This window comes from Arachis stenosperma, chromosome 5 (genome assembly GCF_014773155.1).
Source record: "Arachis stenosperma cultivar V10309 chromosome 5, arast.V10309.gnm1.PFL2, whole genome shotgun sequence".
NCBI lineage: Eukaryota > Viridiplantae > Streptophyta > Magnoliopsida > Fabales > Fabaceae > Arachis > Arachis stenosperma.
The window spans coordinates 86,536,638-86,545,641 of NC_080381.1; the positions used below are offsets into that span (position 1 = coordinate 86,536,638).

The 9,004-nt window shown below is 40.9% G+C and overlaps 1 non-coding gene across 1 annotated transcript; it reads left to right on the forward strand.

Annotated features, from left to right (window-relative positions):
* Nucleotides 1–6,250: 6,250 nt before the first annotated feature.
* LOC130984265 (small nucleolar RNA R71) lies at nt 6,251–6,358 on the forward strand. The gene has a single exon (XR_009088210.1). It is a non-coding gene; the product is annotated as a small nucleolar RNA R71 (small nucleolar RNA).
* The last annotated feature ends 2,646 nt before the right edge of the window (nt 6,359–9,004 follow it).

The following is a 9,004-nucleotide window of genomic DNA, read 5'->3' on the forward strand; positions in this document are numbered from 1 at the left end:
GGTGCGCGAAATTGTGAACAATACTTTTCACACTCTCATAATCCCTGGTCATGAACTCCAAAAACTTGGTGGTTCAATTCCATGGCATTACACAACTTCGCACAACTAACCAGCAAGTGCACTGGGTCGTCCAAGTAATACCTTACGTGAGTAAGGGTCGATCCCACGGAGATTGTTAGCATTGAAGCAAGCTATGGTCATCTTGTAAATCTTAGTCAGGCAAACTCAAATGTATATGATGATGAACGAAAATAACATAAAAGATAAAGATAGTGATACGTATGTAATTCATTGGTAGGAACTTCAGATAAGCGCATGAAGATGCTTCCCTTCCGTCTCTCTGCTTTCCTACTGCCTTCATCCAATCCTTCTTACTCCTTTCCATGGCAAGCTCGTGTAGGGTTTCACCGTTGTCAATGGCTACCTCCCATCCTCTCAGTGAAAGCGATTGCATATGTCCTGTCACGGCATAGCGGAATTCAGCTGTCGGTTCTCGGTCAGGCCGGAATAATATCCATCGATACTTTTGCGTCTGTCACTAACGCCCCGCCTGCTAGGAGTTTGAAGCACGTCACAGTCATTCAATCATTGAATCCTACTCAAATACCACAGACAAGGTTTAGACCTTCCGGATTCTCTTGAATGCCGCCATCAGGTCCTGCCTATACCACGAAGATTCTGGTTAAAGAATCCAAGAGATATTCACTAAGCCTTGGTTGCTTGTAGAACAAGAATGGTTGTCAGTCACCTTGTTCATAGGTGAGAATGATGATGAGTGTCACGGATCATCACATTCATCAAGTTGAAGAACAAGTGATATCTTAGAACAAGAACAAGCGGAATTGAATGGAAGAACAATAGTAATTGCATTAATACTCGAGGTACAGCAGAGCTCCACACCTTAATCTATGGTGTGTAGAAAACTCCACCGTTGAAAATACATAAGAACAAGGTCTAGGCATGGCCGAATGGCCAGCCTCCCAAAGTGATCAAAAGATCTAAAGAAAAAGGTTCCAAAGATCCGAAGATTTTTAATACAATAGTAAAAGGTCCTACTTATAGAAAACTAGTAGCCTAAGGTGTACAGAAATGAGTAAATGACATAAAAATCCACTTCCGGGCCCACTTGGTGTGTGCTTGGGCTGAGCAATGAAGCATTTTTCGTGTAGAGACTCTTCTTGGAGTTAAACGCCAGCTTTGGTGCCAGTTTGGGCGTTTAACTCCCATTTGGGTGCCAGTTCCGGCGTTTAACGCTGGAATTTCTTGAGGTGACTTTGAACGCCGGTTTGGGCCATCAAATCTTGGGCAAAGTATGGACTATCATATATTGCTGGAAAGCCCAGGATGTCTACTTTCCAACGCCGTTGAGAGCGCGCCAATTGGGCTTCTGTAGCTCCAGAAAATCCACTTCGAGTGCAGGGAGGTCAGAATCCAACAGCATCTGCAGTCCTTTTTGGTCTCTGAATCAGATTTTTGCTCAGGTCCCTCAATTTCAGCCAGAAAATACCTGAAATCACAGAAAAACACACAAACTCATAGTAAAGTCCAGAAAAGTGAATTTTAACTAAAAACTAATAAAAATATACTAAAAACTAACTAGATCATACCAAAAACATACTAAAAACAATGCCAAAAAGTATATAAATTATCCGCTCATCACAACACCAAACTTAAATTGTTGCTTGTCCCCAAGCAACTGAAGATCAAATAAGATAAAAGAAGAGAATATGCAATGAATTCCAAAAACATCTATGAAGATCAGTATTAATCAGATGAGCGGGGCTTTTAACTTTTTGCCTCTGAATAGTTTTGGCATCTCACTCTATCCTTTGGAATTCAGAATGATTGGCTTCTTTAGGAACTCAGAATCCAGATAGTGTTATTGATTCTCCTAGTTAAGTATGATGATTCTTGAACACAGCTACTTATTGAGTCTTGGCCGTGGCCCAAAGCACTCTGTCTTCCAGTATTACCACCGGATACATACATGCCACAGACACATAATTGGGTGAACCTTTTCAGATTGTGACTCAGCTTTGCTAAAGTCCCCAATTAGAGGTGTCCAGGGTTCTTAAGCACACTCTTATTGCCTTGGATCACAACTTTATTCTTTCTTTTTCTTTCTTTTTTTTTTCGGTTTTTCTTCTTCTTTTTTTTTTTCGTCTCCTTTCTCTTTTTTTTTTTTTGTATTCACTACTTTTTCTTACTTCAAGAATCATTTTTATGATTTTTCAGATCCTCAGTAACATGTCTCCTTTTTCATCATTCTTTCAAGAGCCAACATTCATGAACCACAAATTCAAAAGACATATGCACTGTTCAAGCATACATTCAGAGAACAAAAGTGTTGCCACCACATCAAATTAATTAAACTATTATAAAATTCAGAATTCATGCAATTCTTTCCTTTTCAATTAAGCAAGTTTTTATTCAAGAAAGGTGATGGATTCATAGGACATTCATAACTTTAAGGCATAGACACTAAGACACTAATGATCACAAGACACAAACATGGATAAACATAAGCATAAAATTCAAAAAACAGAAGGATAAAGAACAAGGAAATCAAAGAACGGGTCCACCTTAGTGATGGCGGCTCTTTCTTCCTCTTGAAGATCCTATGGAGTGCTTGAGCTCCTCAATGTCTCTTCCTTGTCTTTGTTGCTCCTCCCTCATGATTCTTTGGTCTTCTCTAATTTCATGAAGGAGATGGAGTGTTCTTGATGCTCCACCTTAGTTGTCCCATGTTGGAACTCAACTCTCCTAGGGAGGTGTTAGTTGCTCCCAATAATTTTGTGGAGGAAAGTGCATCCCTTGAGGCATCTCAGGGATCTCATGATGAGAGGGGTCTCTTGTGTGCTCCATCCTTTTCTTGGTGATGGGCTTGTCCTCATCAATGGGGTATCTCCTTCTATGTCAACTCCTACTGAATAACAGAGGTGACAAATGAGATGAGGGAAGGCTAGCCTTGCCAAGGTGGAAGACTTGTCCGCCACTTATAGAGTTCTTGGGCTATAACCTCATGAACTTCCACTTCTTCTCCAATCATGATGCTATGAATCATGATGGCTCGGTCTAGAGTAACTTCGGACCGGTTGCTAGTGGAATGATTGAGCGTTGTATGAACTCTAACCATCCTCTAGCCACGGGCTTGAGGTCATGCCTTCTCAATTGAACTGGCTTCCTCTTGAATCTTGCTTCCATTGTGCGCCCTCTTCACATATGATTGTGAGGACTTGGTCCAACCTTTGATCAAAGTTGACCCTTCTTGTATAAGGATGCTCATCTCCTTGCATCATAGGCAAGTTGAACGCCACCCTTACACTCTCCGGACTAAAATCCAAGTATTTCCCCCGAACCATAGTGAGATAATTCTTTGGATTCGGGTTCACACTTTGGTCATGGTTCTTTGTGATCCATGCATTGGCATAGAACTCTTGAACCATCAAGATTCCGACTTGTTGAATGGGGTTGGTGAGACTTCCCAACCTCTTCTTCGGATCTCATGGCGGATCTCCGGATATTCACCCTTTTGAGTGAAAAGGGGACCTCAGGGATCACCTTCTTCAAGGCCACAACTTCATAGAAGTGGACTTGATGCACCCTTGAGAGGAATCTATCCATCTCCCATGACTCGGAGGTGGAAGCTTTTGCCTTCCCTTTCCTCTTTCTAGAGGTTTCTCCGGCCTTGGATGCCATAATGGTTATGGAAAAATGAAAAAGCAACGTTTTTACCACCCAAACTTAAAATGTTTGCTCGTCCTCGAGCAAAAGAAGAAAGAAGATAGTAGAAGAAGAAGAAATGAAGAAGAGGGAGATGGTGGTGTGTTCGGCCAAAGAGGGGGGAAAGTGGTGTTTAGGTTGTGTGAAAATGAAGGGTTGAAGAAGGGTATATATAGGAGAGAGGGGGGGGTAATGGTTCGGCCATTATGGGTGGGTTTGGGAGGGAAGTGGTTTGAATTTGAAGGGTGAGGTTGGTGGGGATTTATGAAGGATGGATGTGAGTGGTGAAGAGAAAGATGGGATTTGATAGGTGAAGGGTTTTTGGGGAAGAGGTGTTGAGGTGATTGGTGAATGGGGGAAGAAGGGAGAGAGAGGTGGTGGGGTCCTGTGGGGTCCACAGATCCTGTAGTGTCAAGGAAAAGTCATCCCTGCACCAAGTGGCATCAAAATTCACGTTTTGAGCCATTTCTGGCGTTAAACGCCGGGCTGGTGCCCATTCCTGGCGTTTAACGCCAGGTTCTAGCCCTTTTCTGGCGTTTAACGCCAGTCTGGTGCCCCTTTCTGGCGTTAAACGCCCAGAATGGTGCCAGACTGGGCGTTAAACGCCCAACTGCTAGGCTTACTGGCGTTTAAACGCCAGCAGCATCTTCCTCCAGGGTGTGCTGTTTTTCTTCCTGTTTTTCATTCTGTTTTTGCTTTTTTCATTGTTTTTGTGACTTCTTATGATCATCAACCTACAAAAAAGATAAAATAACAAAAGAAAATAGTTAACTATAAAACATTGGGTTGCCTCCCAACAAGCGCTTCTTTAATGTCATTAGCTTGACAGAGGACTCTCATGGAGCCTCAGAAATACTCAGAACCGTGTTGGAACCTCCCAACACCAAACTTAGAGTTTGAATGTGGGGGTTCAACACCAAACTTAGAGTTTGGTTGTGGCCTCCCAACACCAAACTTAGAGTTTGACTGTGGGGGCTCTGCTTGGCTCTGTTTGAGAGAAGCTCTTCATGCTTCCTCTCCTGATGATAGAGGGATGTCCTTGGGCCTTAAACACAAAGGATTCTTCATTCACTTGAATGATTAACTCTCCTCTATCAACATCAATCACAGCCTTTGCTGTGGCTAGAAAGGGTCTGCCAAGGATGATGGATTCATCCATGCACTCCCCAGTCTCTAGGACTACGAAATCAGTAGGGATGTAATGGTCTTCAACTTTTACCAGAACATCCTCTACAAGTCCATAGGCTCGTTTTCTTGAGTTGTCTGCCATCTCTAGTGAGATTTTTGCAGCTTGCACCTCAAAGATCCCTAATTTCTCCATTACAGAGAGGGGCATGAGGTTTACACTTGACCCTAAGTCACACAAGGCCTTCTTGAAGGTCATGGTGCCTATGGTACAAGGTATAGAAAACTCCCCAGGATCTTGCCTCTTTTGGGGCAGTTTCTACCTAGACAAGTCATCCAGTTCTTTGGTGAGCAGAGGGGGTTCATCCTCCCAAGTCTCATTTCCAAATAACTTGTCATTTAGCTTCATGATTGCTCCAAGGTATTTAGCAACTTGCTCTTCAGTGATATACTCATCCTCTTCAGAGGAAGAATACTCATCAGAGCTCATGAATGGCAGAAGTAACTCCAATGGAATCTCTATGGTCTCATCTTGAGCCTCAGATTCCCATGGTTCCTCATTGGGGAATCATTAGAGGCCAGTGGACGTCCAGTGAGGTCTTCCTCAGTGGCGTCCTCTGCCTCCTCTTCCTTCCAGGGTTCGGCCATGTTGATGGCCTTGCACTCTCCCTTTGGATTTTCTTCTGTATTACTTGGGAGAGTACTAGGAGGGAGTTCAGTAACTTTCTTACTCAGCTGACCCACTTGTCCTACCAAATTCCTAATGGAGGACCTTGTTTCAGTCATGAAACTTTGAGTGGTCTTTTAGATCAGAGACCATTGTTGCTAAGTCAGAAGTACTCTGCTTAGAACTCTCTGTCTGTTGCTGAGAAGATGATGGAAAAGGCTTGCCATTGCTAAACCTGTTTCTTCCACCATTATTGTTGAAACCTTGTTGAGGTTTCTCTTGATTCTTCCATGAGAAATTTGGGTGATTTCTCCATGAAGAGTTGTAGGTGTTTCCATAGGGTTCTCCTAGGTAATTCACCTCCTCCATTGAAGGATTCTCAGGATCATAAGCTTCTTCTTCAGATGAAGCTTCCTTAGTACTGCCGGGTGTATTTTGCATTCCAGACAGACTTTGAGAAATCATATTGACTTGTTGAGTCAATATCTTGTTCTGAGCCAGTATGGCATTCAGAGTGTCAATCTCAAGAACTCCTTTCTTCTGACTAGTCCCATTGTTCACAGGATTCCTTTCAGAAGTGTACATGAATTGGTTATTTGCAACCATTTCAATTAGCTCTTGAGCCTCTGTAGGCGTCTTCTTCAGATGAAGAGATCCTCCAGCAGAGCTATCCAAAGACATCTTGGATAGTTCAGAGAGACCATCATAGAAAATACCTATGATGCTCCATTCAGAAAGCATGTCTGAGGGACATCTTCTGATTAATTGTTTGTATCTTTCCCAAGCTTCATAGAGGGATTCTCCATCCTTCTGTCTGAAGGTTTGGACTTCCACTCTAAGCTTACTCCATCTTTGAGGTGGAAAGAACTTTGCCAAGAAGGCATTGACTAGCTTTTCCCAAGAGTCCAGGCTTTCTTTAGGTTGAGAATCCAACCATATTCTAGCTCTGTCTCTTACAGCAAAAGGGAATAGCATCAGTCTGTAGACCTCAGGGTTAACCCCATTAGTCTTGACTGTGTCACAGATTTGCAAGAATTCAGCTAAGAACTGATGAGGATCTTCCATTGGAAGTCCATGGAACTTGCAATTCTGTTGCATTAGAGAACTAATTGAGGCTTAAGCTCAAAGTTGTTTGCTCCAATGGCAGGGATAGAGATGCTTCTCCCATAGAAATCAGGAGTAGGTGCAGTGAAGTCACCCAGCACCTTCCTTGCATTGTTGGCATTGTTGTTGTTTTCGGCTGCCATGGGTTCTCTTCTTCCTTGAAGAATTCGGTCAGGTCCTCAACAGAGAGTTGTGCTTTAGCTTCTCTTAGCTTTCTCTTCAATGGTCCTTTCAGGTTCAGGGTCAGCTTCAACAAGAATGCCTTTGTCTCTGCTCCTGCTCATATGAAAGAGAAGAGAACAAGAGAAATGTGGAATCCTCTATGTCACAGTATAGAGATTCCTTGAAGTGTCAGAGGAAAAGAAAAATAGAAGAAAGAAGGTAGAAGAATTCGAACTTGATGAGATAGAGTTCGAATTATGCATTAAGAAGGAGCAGTACTCCATAAATATAAGGATGTGAGAAGGAGGGAAGAGGATTTTCGAAAATTAATTAAAAAGATGTCAAAAACATTTTAAAAATTGATTGATAATTTTCGAAAATTGAAAGTGGAAAAGAAATAAAGTGATTTTTGAAAAAGATTTTGAGATTAGAAGTTAAAAAGATTTGATTGAAAACTATTTTGAAAAAGATGTGATTGAGAAGATATGATTGGTTTTAAAAAAAAATGTGATTGAGAAGATATGATTTGAAAACAATTTTTAAAAGATATGTTTTGAAAATTATTTTAAAAGATTTGATTTTGGAAATTAGTGACTTGCCTAACAAGAAAAGATATGATTCAAACATTAAACCTTTCTCAACAGAAAGGTAACAAATTTGAGATGTTCAATCAAATCATTAATTGTTAGGAAGTATCTTTGAAAAAGGAAAGAAATTGATTTTGAAAACATTTGATTGAAAAGATATGATTTGAAAAAGATTTGATTTTGAAAAACTTTGAAAACTTGAAAAAAAATTGATTTTGAAAACAAATCTTCCCCTAGCACCATCCTGGCGTTAAACGCCCAGAATGGTATACATTCTGGCGTTTAACGCCCAAAATGCTACCTCTTTGGGCGTTAAACGCCCAACCAGGTACCCTGGCTGGCGTTTAAACGCCAGTCTGTCTTCTTCACTGGGCATTTTTGAATGCTCAGCTTTTTCTGTATAATTCCTCTGCAGTATGTTCTGAATCTTCAATTCTTTGTATCATTGACTTGAAAAGACACAAATTAAAAATATTTTTGGATTTTTAATAATCAAAATGCAACAAGAATCAAATAACAATGCATGCAAGACACCAAACTTAGCAGTTTGTATACTACTGACACTATATGAGACGCATAAACACTCAAGCCAAAAGAATTCAAAGATCAGAGTAAGAAATCATCAAGAATTTCTTAAAGATCTTTAAGACACATGAATGAATGCATGCAATTGACACCAAACTTAAGATGAGACACTAGACTTAAGCAAGAAACATCAAATATTTTTGGTTTTTATGATTTTGTAATTTTTTTTTTGTGTTTTTCGAAAATTAAGTGGAAAAAGGTATCAAAATTCTTAATGAGAATTCCAGGAATCAGTGCAATGCTAGTCTAAGACTCCGGTCCAGGAATTAGACATGGCTTCAGAGCCAGCCAAGCTTTCAAAGAAAGCTTCGGTCCAAAACACTAGACATGACCAAAGGTCAGCCAAGCCATAGCAGATCACTGCTCCAAAAGCAAAATTGATGAAAATCAACAAGCTTTTGTGGTGATAAGTTGAAACCTCGGTCCAATCAGATTAGACATGGCTTCTCAGCCAGCCAGATTTCAACAAATCATCATGAAACTCTAGAATTCATCTTCAAGAATTTCGAAAAAAATAAATACCTAATCTAAGCAACAAGATGAACCGTCAGTTGTCCAAACTGAACAATCCCCGGCATTGTTACCAAAAACTTGCTCAAAACTTGAACAACCCCCGGCAACGGCGCCAAAAACTTGGTGCGCGAAATTGTGAACAATACTTTTCACAACTCTCATAATCCCTGGTCATGAACTCCAAAAACTTGGTGGTTCAATTCCATGGCATTACACAACTTCGCACAACTAACCAGCAAGTGCACTGGGTCGTCCAAGTAATACCTTACGTGAGTAAGGGTCGATCCCACGGAGATTGTTAGCATTGAAGCAAGCTATGGTCATCTTGTAAATCTTAGTCAGGCAAACTCAAATGTATATGATGATGAACGAAAATAACATAAAAGATAAAGATAGTGATACTTATGTAATTCATTGGTAGGAACTTCAGATAAGCGCATGAAGATGCCTTCCCTTCCGTCTCTCTGCTTTCCTACTGCCTTCATCCAATCCTTCTTACTCCTTTCCATGGCAAGCTCGTGTAGGGTTTCACCGTTGT